We start from the raw sequence: 11892 nt of genomic DNA, 5'->3' as shown, positions 1-11892 counted from the left end.
AGCCCAGTGACCAGCTGCCTCAACATCACCTGACCAGTGGCTTGAAGATGCAGGTTCCTGGGCCCATGTCTGGAATGTCTCCTTCAAGGCCTGCAGAGTGAGGTCCTAGAATCTGTGTTTGTGAAAACCTCTGCTGAGTCCCTAGGCCTATGAACCACTGAGTGAGAGGTTGTGGTTGGCTCTTCCTAGAACTTGGAAATCAGTACTTTCGAAGCAACCGTCTCAAACTGTATTTTCTTCTCATCTCCCAACCTATTTAATTAGGATGCTAATCTTGTCAGCACTAATTTAAAAATGTAACCGGGATCCAGCCATTTCTCACCACCTCTGTGGGCCTCCATCACTGTCCACACCGCCATGGTGTCTCACCTGGACTCCTGCAGAGAGGCAGCGTAGCACAGCAGGTTGGAGGCAGGGGATTTGGGTTCAGAACCTGCCTCTGTCACCCGTCTGGCCTCAGAATCTTTCCACTGGTTCTACCTATTTATGGTCTGACATCATATTATGTATTTTTAAAATTGTCTGCCTCCCACACTAGGTTAGAAGCTCCATGAGGGCAGGGACTATCTCTCTCTTTCTCTCTATGTCTCTGTCTTATTCACTTCCATACCCCCAGTGCCTATAACAGTGTCTGGCACATAGTAGGTGCTCATTAAATATTTGCTGAAAGAATGAATGAATCAGTAAATGAACCCACACCCTCTTCTTCCTGCTTGACCCTGTTTTCCACATCGTGAGCTCTAGCTTGCTTCTTTTCTGCTTCAACTTCTCCTAGCTCAGACTGTTCTGCGGTGGGTGGTCTGGATATTTCGCCGTAGTTTATGAAGGCAAAGGAAATTATTCTCTGGGAAATCATAACCTGAAATACACATTGCTTTTGTACCACATTGGTGTGTACTAATGAATTACATGGAGGAATAAATATTTCTGGAGACCCGAGTTGCCCAGACAGGCCTTTTATCTTCCTTGTCAGGTAGGGTGGAGGCCATTTATTACCCCCTCACTTCCCTTCTGGAATCACAGGCAGGAGGTTGCTGTAGGTGCTCCTGCAACTTCTATCATTCATCTGATTTTTCATTTGATCAATAAATCTCTCTTTTACATGGCCATCTGTATTTAATGTATCCAGGGAGTGGGCTAATTAAACACCTAGTTAGATGGCCTCTTTGTAGGCAGCTTATGGCCTAGCATTCTGCCTGTGACCCATGGAATTTCTCCCCATAGGAAATAATTCCAAGCTCAGTTCCTTGAGCCATGAGAGAGCAGATGCCAGCCATTCATTTTCCTGGTTCTCCCCTCCGCTCATGCCAGCTTCTCAGCCTAGTCTCCCGTGGCCACTTCTCTTGGCCAATTGCTTAACCTCTCAAACCAGCGTCAGTAAAATTGAGATCATACTATCCATCATGGTTGTGGTCAGGATTCAATGTGTCACTTTTGTAAGTCCTTATCAAAGTGCAAGGGGTGATATGCACAAATATCGACCTACTGAAGTGGCCCAGGCTTGTAAATCACAACAATGCTGGGGTGTTGGAGCAAATGTCAGCTTTGTAGCTGCTGGTAGGTGGGGAGACCTGAGGAAGCTTGGAGGAGGGTTGGGGTGCACAGAGTGATGGGAACTCTTGTGAGGTGCAGGGAACTGGCTGGGTATAGCCAGTATGCCATATTTCAATACTGTAACAACACATATGACTCTACTGCAGAGTCCTGGCTAATGTTTGGCTGGCACCTTCTGATGAGCTCCTTGGAGCCATCCACCTGTCCCTGGAACACACAAGTCAGACACTAAAGAAGAGAGGGGCCACAGAATATACTCTCCCATTGCATTAGCTCTCCACTTCTCTTCCTTGTTCCCAGTTCTGTCCTACATTTGATGTGCCTCCTGCCGATCTCGCTTCCTCTCCTACTTCTGTTCTCCCTTCATCATTGGATTTGACACTCGGCACCACTCTCCTGGCCACAGGCCTGTCTTCCCTGGACAAGTGGGTCTGCTGCTAGCCCTTGGGGCCTCGGGTTGCCTTTTGCAAATACCCCTTGTGTTTTTCCTTGTCTTGGGTTTCTCCAATCTCAGCTCTAAATTTCAGGCTCATCTGGTCTCAGGAACAAGAAGGGGCTCTGCCCATTCAAATCTCACATGTCTAAGTCAAGATCCTCCTTGAAATTGGCCTCCTGTGAAAAGTTTTCTCTGCTATTCCCAGTTGTCTAAGTGGAAAAAATGAAATATCCGGCCACCCCCAAACGCTACTCAATCTGAAGCGGGTTGTGACACATGGCAGTAGTGATACATGCTATGGGAGCTGAGGAGCATGGAGCAAATGCAGAGGGCCAAGATGTTGAAGAGTTAAGCAGGCCTGGCGGGGGGAAGGGCAGGAATCTTGGTTTGTTCATCCTTGATTGTGTCATCTTGGGCAAGTTCTTTGTGAGTGCTATAGTTTCCTTCTCTGAGAAACAAAGGGTCCATGTGGGAATCAAATCAGATGTTTGTAAAATGTGTAGCACAGGGTCTGGCATACAGTAAGTACTCAAAATGGTACTGGTTGCCCATTGTCCCATGTCCCATTTCTGTTTCTTCCATGAGAAGTGGTACGACATGGTGGCAAGTGCATGTACTTTGGGATCCGGACAGATCTGAGTTCAAGTACTTATTCGGCTGCCAAATTGCTGTGACACCTTGAATATGTCACCAATCTTTCTGAGTCCTCTGTTGGTAGGACAGGCCACTCATGTCTTCCTTGTGATGTTTGAGGGAGTAGTAAGGAGGCAGATGGTGTTAAGTGGCAGGAGAGTGGCTGGTGTCCAGTAGGTGTTCCACGATGCTGGTCCCCTGCCTCCCCTTCTCTACTGGTGAGTGATCTGTGGCCACAGTGACTGAAAAAGAGAGATGGATCCATTTGCTTGATAAGGGGTAGCTTTCTGTCCTTGTTTTTGAACCTGGCATAAATGTACTAGAGGAAATGGAATTATTGGAGAAGCGTCTTGTTTTCAGAAACATTAGATAAATTAGGTTACATATTTATTGTTCCTGAATACTGTGCAATTATTTATTTCCCTCCTTTGAAGGTGCCTGTTCCAACACCCCAAAGCAATGCTTTATTTTGTTCATGCTTGATGTGATCAGCTCACCCGATTTACACCTTGTTCAAATGAACTTGCTTTAATACAATTTTAATTGTTTCTAATGCTTTAAATTAATTATAGCCATTTGAGTGGCTCCTCTGTGTCTTTGCTGTTTCTCTGTTTAATCTCCATGGCAACCTTTCTTACAAAGAGGGAGTGGGTGCGAGCATGGGAGCATGCGTGCGTGCGTGTGTGCGTGTGTGTGTGTGTGTACATGCATATTCTGTTCTAGATGTTCATTTTGGTTTGCTTCTAAACTCTGTGGTATCTGCTCCTGGGGGAAGGATTCTGGGGTAACATCAAGTGAAAGCTGTTTATCATTTTCCACTGGGGAACAATGCCTGGCCAGGAATATTAGCTGTGAACTCTGCTCCCCTCTCCCTGCCCTGTCTTCTCAGCCTGGAAGCATCTCAGAAGGAAGACTGTGTGGGGTTAGTGCTGAGACGACTTTAGTGCAATGCTCAGAATTAATAAATTAATATTCATGGAGCGCTTTTGTGTGCCAGTCAGGGCTCTTTACAAATGTTGGCTGATTTGATCCTTGTAGCCCCCTTGTGAGGCTAGAGTTATCATTCTCACTTTACAGATGAAGAAAAGGCACAGAGGTTAAACAACTTGGCTAAAATTGCTCAGCTAGTGAGTGGTATGCACAGGGTTTGATCTCAGGTTTTGCTGATGTCCAATGGCAGGTTCTATTCCCTCCATCACAGTGTCTCGCTCTAAAGGGTGGGCACACTTTTGGACTCTTCCTAAAGCTTTCCTGACAAACCAACCAGCCCACGTGCCCCTCCTATAACTCCTATGACTCTCTGTTTTCTGTACTTTGGACCCTTCTCTATTATCATTTGGATTCATCCCTGGTCAGCGCCTAGAAGTAACTTGAGGCCAAGCTGGTGAGCCTTGTGGTCCCTGCTGTCTTTGTACCCAGCATGATGCTCCCCATAATAGTAATAGTATTGAGCCAATTTGGGGAAAACCACAGATGGAAAGGCACAGGTGTTTTGGACAGTTATCCTATATTGTAAAAAGGATAGTGGTTATTCCTTCAATCACTATGTTTTGCTGATCTGTGTAGATGCTGGGTTCCATGTTCAGACGTGCTTGGGAGAGCAGGGTGAAATTCAGTCAGGCACTTTGTGAGATTAACTGGTTTCCTGCATGCGGGGGCCTTGGGGCTTTGCCTTTGAAGCACCTGAGAAGGTCACTAGCCGTTTCATGAGAGCTGGTGAGCCCTGGTGTCAGGATGTGGTCTGACTCAGGAAATGGCAGGAGGTCCAGGTCTCCTGGTTTGGCTGCCCAGGCAGGAAGGGAGGTGAGAGATAATGGGAAAAGCTATGCGACATGAGTGGGAGGCGTGGATCTGGGGTACCCTTTGTTCCTCCCCTTAGCACTCCGTGGGCTCAAAGAGTAGGTACCAAAGAGGTTCCCAAAGAGGAAGTAGGAGAATTTTACAGGTAAGCAGAGCTACGTGAGGAGACAAGGGTGTAAAGCTGTATTTTGAAAAATTATTTCAGCACACACATCCCAGTGGACACATGCCCAATCCCTTCCCTCAGCCTGAGGCCGTGCACTGATTCCAGAAGGGCAGCCTTGCTCAGAATGGTACTGAGAGCTTCTCCATGGGAACAGCCTTCAGGCCTGGCTGGTTTATGAGCTGTGGAAGCATGGGTGCTACACCTCATGAAGCATCTCCGTGCCCTGCAGTGTGCAGGTCATCAGCACCCTCCAGCCCTCTGGAAAGCCTCTCACTTGCCCGCCCTCATTCAGTCTGAATGTATGCACACCGCTTGGCCTCCCCCCCAGCCTTTGCCGCTGCTGTGGCTTGGTGGCAAAGAATCCTTTGGGTCCTTAGCAACAAGTGGAATTTGGCAGCAATTTTCTCAACTAGTGTCACTAGGGCACCTGTGCACTTGGATTTGTGGCTTGAGGTGGCTTCTGCCCCGGGAGGGCTTCCTTTTGTTACTTGTGGCTCTTCTGTTTGGAGTGTTGCACTGCCTGACACGACGGGCTGCCTTTGGGGCTTGATCTTGGGGGCAGTGAGCCGGCAGGGGCTTGGGGGGCTGACATCTGCTGTGTAGGTTTCAGTTCTGTGACCACCCTGACCTGGCCAGCACATTGGTCTTTCGTGTCAACAGCATGTCAATGAACTATCAGTTTAGTTTCCTTGAAGGGACGGCTAGGTGACCTTTGCCTCTGCCGGCATCACCCAAAACTTCCTACGAGATCAGTGGCCAATGGGGCTGCCAGTCCTGGATCTTGGGCATCTGCGTGGGTGATTAAGGCGGTCAACCTCAGCAGCTTTGCCTGGAAAGTAAGGGAGTTACCCCCACCCAAATAGATGTCTGCAGGAGGCAGAGGCATCATGCCGACTTCTGGAATTCTGTCATCTAGCAACCCCCCTTTCAGATGTCTACTCTGACTCTGTCCCACACCATTGGAACAATTCCCTGATCAGCCAGTTGTGCCCAGATTGTTGCTCATGGAGCTATTTGGGCCATCTTCTCAGGCTCTGAGCCCTTTGCACAATGATTTGTTCAGTGCATAGTAGAAGGGAGGGTTTCTGGAAGATCCCCTCTGAGGCTATGCTAAAGAGAGAAGGGGGTTGTCCTGTTGCTGTTTTTCCTTCTCCCTGTCTCTCTAAGCACTGAAAGAGAAAATTCTGCTCCAACTAGGCTGTCCAAAAGTGTCATTTCAGCACAAATACAAGGAAGTACACATACACAAGCACACACACACAAGCTCAGTGCTTCGGCGTCCAGGGCTCAGCACCCACTCTCCCCTAGGATGACTCTGAGCTGCTTAAGCTGCCAGTGGGTGATAGACCAGTGGCCTCTGGTTTCTTTTCTCCCATGAGGATCCAAACCTCTTTTGGCCCAGGGTTATCAGCAAACAGAAGCTTGGAGGGAAGAGCTGCTGCCCCAAGCCCTGAATACAGAGCATGGAGCGAGATCTAGATAAGCTTGGGGTGGGAGGGGGCTTGATTGGGTCCCCCCCTCCCCTTTCAGAACCTTCCTCCCCACAAAATTCTGTTTTGTCCTGGTCATGGCGGGGGGCATGGAAATTCACAAAGGGGGAACATTCAGAATAGAAACTGATGCTTTAATCATTTTGTCAATCCAGGTTTAAAGGGAAAATACCCTTTAAAATTCCCAACAAATATGTATCACCTCTGTTTGACCCTCATCCCTTCCTTGGCCTGCACTTCATCCAGATGCCCCCTCCATCCTGACCCCTTGCCTTTGGGGTGAGGCTCCAGGCACAGGGAGGCTGGAAGAGAGAGTTAGGGTGGGTTGAAAGCTCAGGAGTGGGATGGAAGTGTCTAAAACTAGTCACAATTTACTCATGTTGTCTAGGCTTAATGATTTTTTTATTGACATATAACATTATATGTGTAATTGACATATAACATTAGTTTCAGGTGTACAACATAATGATCTGATATTTGTATATATTGTTGGCTTAATGATTTACAACACTCTTGCTCTCAGAAGTATCGTAATTTGGATGAGTTACATGATCACCCAGTTTAAAGCCCACTTTACTTGCCACTGATCTGCATAACTTGTTTCCATATTATCTCAAGAGGTCCCTGTAATCTAAAAGGTTGCTTCAGAATGTCTCACGGCCATCAGCAGAGCCCAGCTCAGGTAGGGAGGATGGAGACAGTAGTACAAATGACCTCAAGCCTGCCCTGGAGACCACACCTGGCTTTCTAGGAGCTTCCTGTCCATTTTTACAGGAAATTCCTAAAGAATGCCCCTCCCTCCCCCCAACTGTCAAGTCTGCAGTGTCTCAGCTGGTGCTAGAGAGTGTAGGTTGGCAGTGGGCTGTTTTGGGGAGTCTCCTGAACCCTTGAGCTTCCCCAGGGAGCCAGAAACTATCTGAGGGCTCCTGGGCCTGTCCTGGCAGCCTGCAGATGCAGGCAGCTGGGACTCTGAGGAGCTGGAGTGGTGGTGATCTTTGTGGAATACCAGGCCCAGCTGGGGCTACCTTTGAGTAGATCTCTGGGTCTCCTCAGAGAAGATGGTTGATTTTTTTCCAGTAACTCACAGCTTTGCTGCAGTAGGACTGACTGCCTTACCATATTAATAGGAAACAAACACATTGTTTTGTTGTCTTTGATTTCCGTGTTAGGCTGGAGTCTTCGAGGGCTGTTTAAAATTTAATAAGTGAGAATAAAATAAGAAGAAAAAAAATTCCTTTGGGGCACTGGCTGCATCAGATTTGTTAATTCTGGCTCTGCATTTCCAGCAATAGATAGCTGACCCAGCAGGTATGGAGTGTGGCTGCCCATGTTCCTTCAGGGCTCAGGGCTGGATCCACCTTCTATACTGGGAACAGACCCAGCCTTGGGAATACCACACAGTTGTGGCTCAGGAGATAATCGTTGCTCTTACCACCCCTCAACCCCCAACAGTGAGCAGAAGCCCAGCTGGGGAATGACTTTACGGACGTCCAGCTGATATCAGAGGTTTCCACAGAAAAGATTCAGGACTGGGGCAGCCCTTCCATGTGAAAGAGGTGGAATGTCCTCAGAGAGGAGAGGAGAGACCCTGGATGGTGAGGGCTTCCAGAAGAGATGGCTGGGGGAGTGAGGGTAGTTAAGTAAACCTCCCCCTGATTTATACCTTATACCACCCTTATACCAGGTGGTAGGGGCAAATTAGCCAGGTAAAGTCCCCTCACCTTTTCCTCTGACACTACCAGGATACTTTCTAGGGCCCTTCATTAAAGGGGAGCTTGACTCTGTTGGAACAGAGGCTATGCTTTGGTTCTGTGAAGATGGCCATAGGGGTCTTCCAGGTGAGAGGCGACACTCATCTCTATCAGATGACAAGACAAGACCCTTCCTGTGTGGATGAAGAGGAAGGTGGGTTCCACACAGGAGAGGCTGGGAGGCCGACTCCTTGGATACCCTCCCCACGTGGATCTCTTCAGAGGATGCAAACATACACAACAGGTGAAGAAAAGCACCTCTCCCAGCCACTGAAAGGACACTTAGGGAAATGTCAGGTTCTTTGAGGAGGACACCTCTAGGGACTTGTACCTGTGCTTGAATGAGGCCATGTTAGACATCTGCAGATGTCAACCTAAAAAGCAAAACAGCCTGCTATTTTATTAGCAAAATAAGTTTAGGAATGGCGATGGAATTGCAATTCGGGACAAACTATGGAAGAACCATAGCCAAGTCTGGAGACAAAAGGAAGGTCAGGTTTTTTAGGTTTTAGGAGAAAATTGAGGAGGGTTGAACAAAAGTTCATTGGACAAGAACAGGAGTTTGAGGGCGTGGTGGTTTGTGCATCATTGTGGGGTAGGGAGTGAACGTCCTTCTTCCTGCTGGTTCTGCAGGCTGCAATGAGTGGTGTGTGTGAGGGCTCCCCTTTCAGGGCTTCCTGACTGACTCCATTTTAAATGAGGTTTACTCATTTTTACATGGACCCAATGCTATTTTGGAGTGAGAAAGGCCAGCTCAGAGCTTGCCCAGCCTTGTGGCTCCACGTGGGCTGCACACACAGGTGCATAAATTCTCTGTGTCTGGACAGATTGGTGGTCTCACCACATTCCATAGCAGCTGCCCCAGAGCACCGCGCAGCATATTTCCGGCAAGGAGTCAACCTTTCCCGGCAGCCTTATAATTTAAAAACAAATTGATATGCTATAATTGCAAATGTCTGGATTGTTTGGCCCTGACAGGAATCATCTGAAAGGCAAACAGTCTGGTCCAGCTGGAGGAGGTTGTTTCCTGACAAATGCACTCTGCTAATACGAGGATACTTTTGCATCCTCAGTCTTCCCCATTTTATGGCAGGATGTTAATTCTGCATAGGGGATTTTTTTATGATTCCTTTTCTTGACGCTTGAATTCTGAATTTCATTTCTCCCGAGAGAGGCGCTGGAATCATCCAGCCATCCTCCTCGTCAAAGTTATGGGTAATTTGACCTGCCATTTGGCCATTTCCGGGAGCGGTTGAGTAGTTCTTTGGGCCATTTCTGCCTTGAAGACAACACAGGGCGTGTTATCGTCCATGCAGCTGAGGACCCCAGACCGCTGGCTGGCTAAGAGTGGTTGCCCTTGCGAATGTTAATTCTGCCTCCCCTGGCTGCTGAAGGTTTTACCAAGTTCATGGACCCTAAGCTGGGGCAGGGGATCACTCACTTCCCCTAAGTGACGGATTTAGTTTCAAACAGCAAGCAGATTGAATAGGCAAAGAAGGGAGAGGATCAACCACAAAGCATATCATGTTACAGAGAAATTTCCAGAAGCCAGAGTAGGTTCTTCGGGTCTGTCCTGAGTCTAAATTGATAGGGAAAATGTGAGCCGGCTCAATGTGTAGTATGCTCCTGTAATACTGTGATTCATTATATTTGGTCTTCATCCTGTTTCTGGCCCTGAGCTCCTAAAGCCCTTAGAATTTCCTAAGTGATAAGAGGAATGGAGGCGAAAGGAATATTGTTATTCACAACAAGCCCCTTTCAACCACACCGACTTTATGTTAATGAGGTGATTTTTGGAAAGCCTCTAGGTAACTACAGGTGGAAATGGGTTACCAGGGGAACCAACCAGGTGATTAGTGGGTTGGAACTTTCTGCCACACCCTTCCCCAACCTCAGGGGAGGGGGCGGGGAAGTGGGAGGGGCTAGAGGTGCGCTCATTCGCCATTGGCCAATGATGTAATCAATCTTGTCATAAAATGGCGCCTTTATAAAAGCCGAGGTGCGCGTCTGGTTGGCAAATGCGGAGGCGCTAGGAGACCGTGAGGAAGCGGTTCTTCCCATGTGGCCTGAGGTCTCTTCCATTTGGCTGTTTCTGAGTTTCAGTGGGTGCCCCCTCTGGCCACCCTTACCGGCAGTTTCGCTCTCCACAGCTTTAGTTACTTGGGGTTTACGGAGGTCCCGCAGCCGGTCATCCTCCTGACGAACAATCAGAAGGTCAATAGTGGCCTAGCCGTACCTCAGCGTGCCTGCGTCATTCACTTGGCGTCATCCTGTCACGTAGGCGCTTTACCTCCCCTCAGGAGAGGAGCGGTGAGTACCGGACCACAGCGATTCTGAGAGAGAAACCATATGCACATAACCTTTATTATAGCATAGTTTGATTGTATTTTATTACTAGTCATTGTTAATTTCCTGTGCCTAATTTATAAATTAAACTTTATCGCAGGTACATACGTGTGGGGGAAAAAAGCCTGTATTGGTTCAGTTCTATCTGCAGGCATCCCCTTGGGGTCCTGGAACGTGTCCCCGCGGATAAGGGGGGGCCACTGTATATCCTCCACTAATTATAGTAAACTGGAAATACATCCGTCATCTAGTAAGTCAACTGTTGGCCTGAGTTCTGTGAGCCACTTCAGCAGATTCATTGAATCTGAGGCGGGGGCGGTGCTGGGAACCTCTGACCTGTAGCCATCGGGTCAGAAGCACAGCGGACAACAGTTGGCCTCTCAAGTGGGATGGGGGCAGTCTCGTGGGTCGGAGCCCTTAACCCGTGGAATGCCACGGGCCCTCCAGGTAGGTAGCAGCAGAACTGAGTTAAACTGTAGGACAGCCAGCTGGTGTTGGAGAATTGCCTGGGGAACCCCATGGCATTTGGTGGCCAGAAGGATTTCGAACATGTGAAAGTCAAGGAGAAAAAGTTTTTCCGTCGTAGCTTCTAACTTCTTTCATTTGCCAAGCATTTCTGAGCACCCGTAGTGTGACAGGTGCTGGAGATGGAGAGTAGCCTTTTCTTTTCTTTTTTTTCCCCTTGGTAGTTGTGAAACAGACCTGCCTTGATCATTTCAATCCAGTGCGGCTATGTGCTCAGATGTAGGCCTAGCTCAACATTTTTGGGAGTGGGGGGTTTAATCATATCAGCTCGCCTTTGCTGAATTTCTGCTGTGCAACAGGTATTATGCTCAGTGCATTCCTCCAACAGTCACATGTGCTGCAACAACCCTCTGTGGCAGATTTTATTCTGCCCATTTTACAGATAACAAAGCTGGAACTTAGGCTAAGTAACTGGCTAAGTCACATAGGTAGTAAGAGGTAGAGCTGGGATTCAAAAGTCAGCCCTGTGCTCTTTTTTTTTTTTCAGCAAATAATTTCTAATTTTTTTTTTTTTTTTAAACAAATGCACCAAAGAATCCGGCAGTGCTGTCAAGCGTGGGATATAGTCCTGGGCTACAGGTCTGCACACTCCTTTGCTACTGGTCCTGTGATAGCAGAGTCTTTCATTTCACCTTTATTGTTTACGATGACCCCCGTTATCTTCAAAATAAACACACCATCTTTTTCCAGTATGATTTCCGTTGTTGAATTACCACTGCTGGATGTACCTTCTTTTTGAGCTCTGGTTTGCCTTTCTTTACTGTGGCCTTCACGATGTCACCCACACCAGCGGCAGAAGTCTGTTCAGTTGTCCCTTGAACCCCTTCACAGATATGATACACAGATTTTTGGCTCCTGTGTTGTCAGCACAGTTAATCATGACTCCTACCAGAAGACCCAGAGAAATCTGGAATTTCCCACTGGAAGACCCACCACATCCGTGCTTCAACATCTTGAACACCAGAAAGCGACCCAAAACCAGCCTTTGGGTGTGCGTTTCCCACCTCCTTGGCCTGCAAAGGTTTAGAGAAGGCTTCGGGACACCCAAGGTGAGCCTTAAAGGCAGGGTAGGACACCCCAGTGTTAGTCAACATGGGTTTGCCTGAGGGATGTCTGCTCTGGAGGGGTGGGGTTGGAGGAGACCTTTGCCCCCAGAGCTGCTGTCCTCCTCTTTCCAGCCACCCTTCCTGG

General features: G+C 48.1%; 1 pseudogene; it reads right to left on the bottom strand.

Moving 5' to 3' along the window:
• Positions 1–11250: 11250 nt before the first annotated feature.
• On the bottom strand, positions 11251–11653 carry LOC118538260 (large ribosomal subunit protein uL14 pseudogene; annotated as a pseudogene).
• Between the last annotated feature and the right edge of the window lie 239 nt (positions 11654–11892).

The sequence above is a fragment of the Halichoerus grypus genome, chromosome 11, assembly GCF_964656455.1.
Source record: "Halichoerus grypus chromosome 11, mHalGry1.hap1.1, whole genome shotgun sequence".
NCBI lineage: Eukaryota > Metazoa > Chordata > Mammalia > Carnivora > Phocidae > Halichoerus > Halichoerus grypus.
The sequence above is the reverse complement of the archived record's forward strand: the minus strand, read 5'-3'. Positions and strand labels throughout refer to the sequence as shown.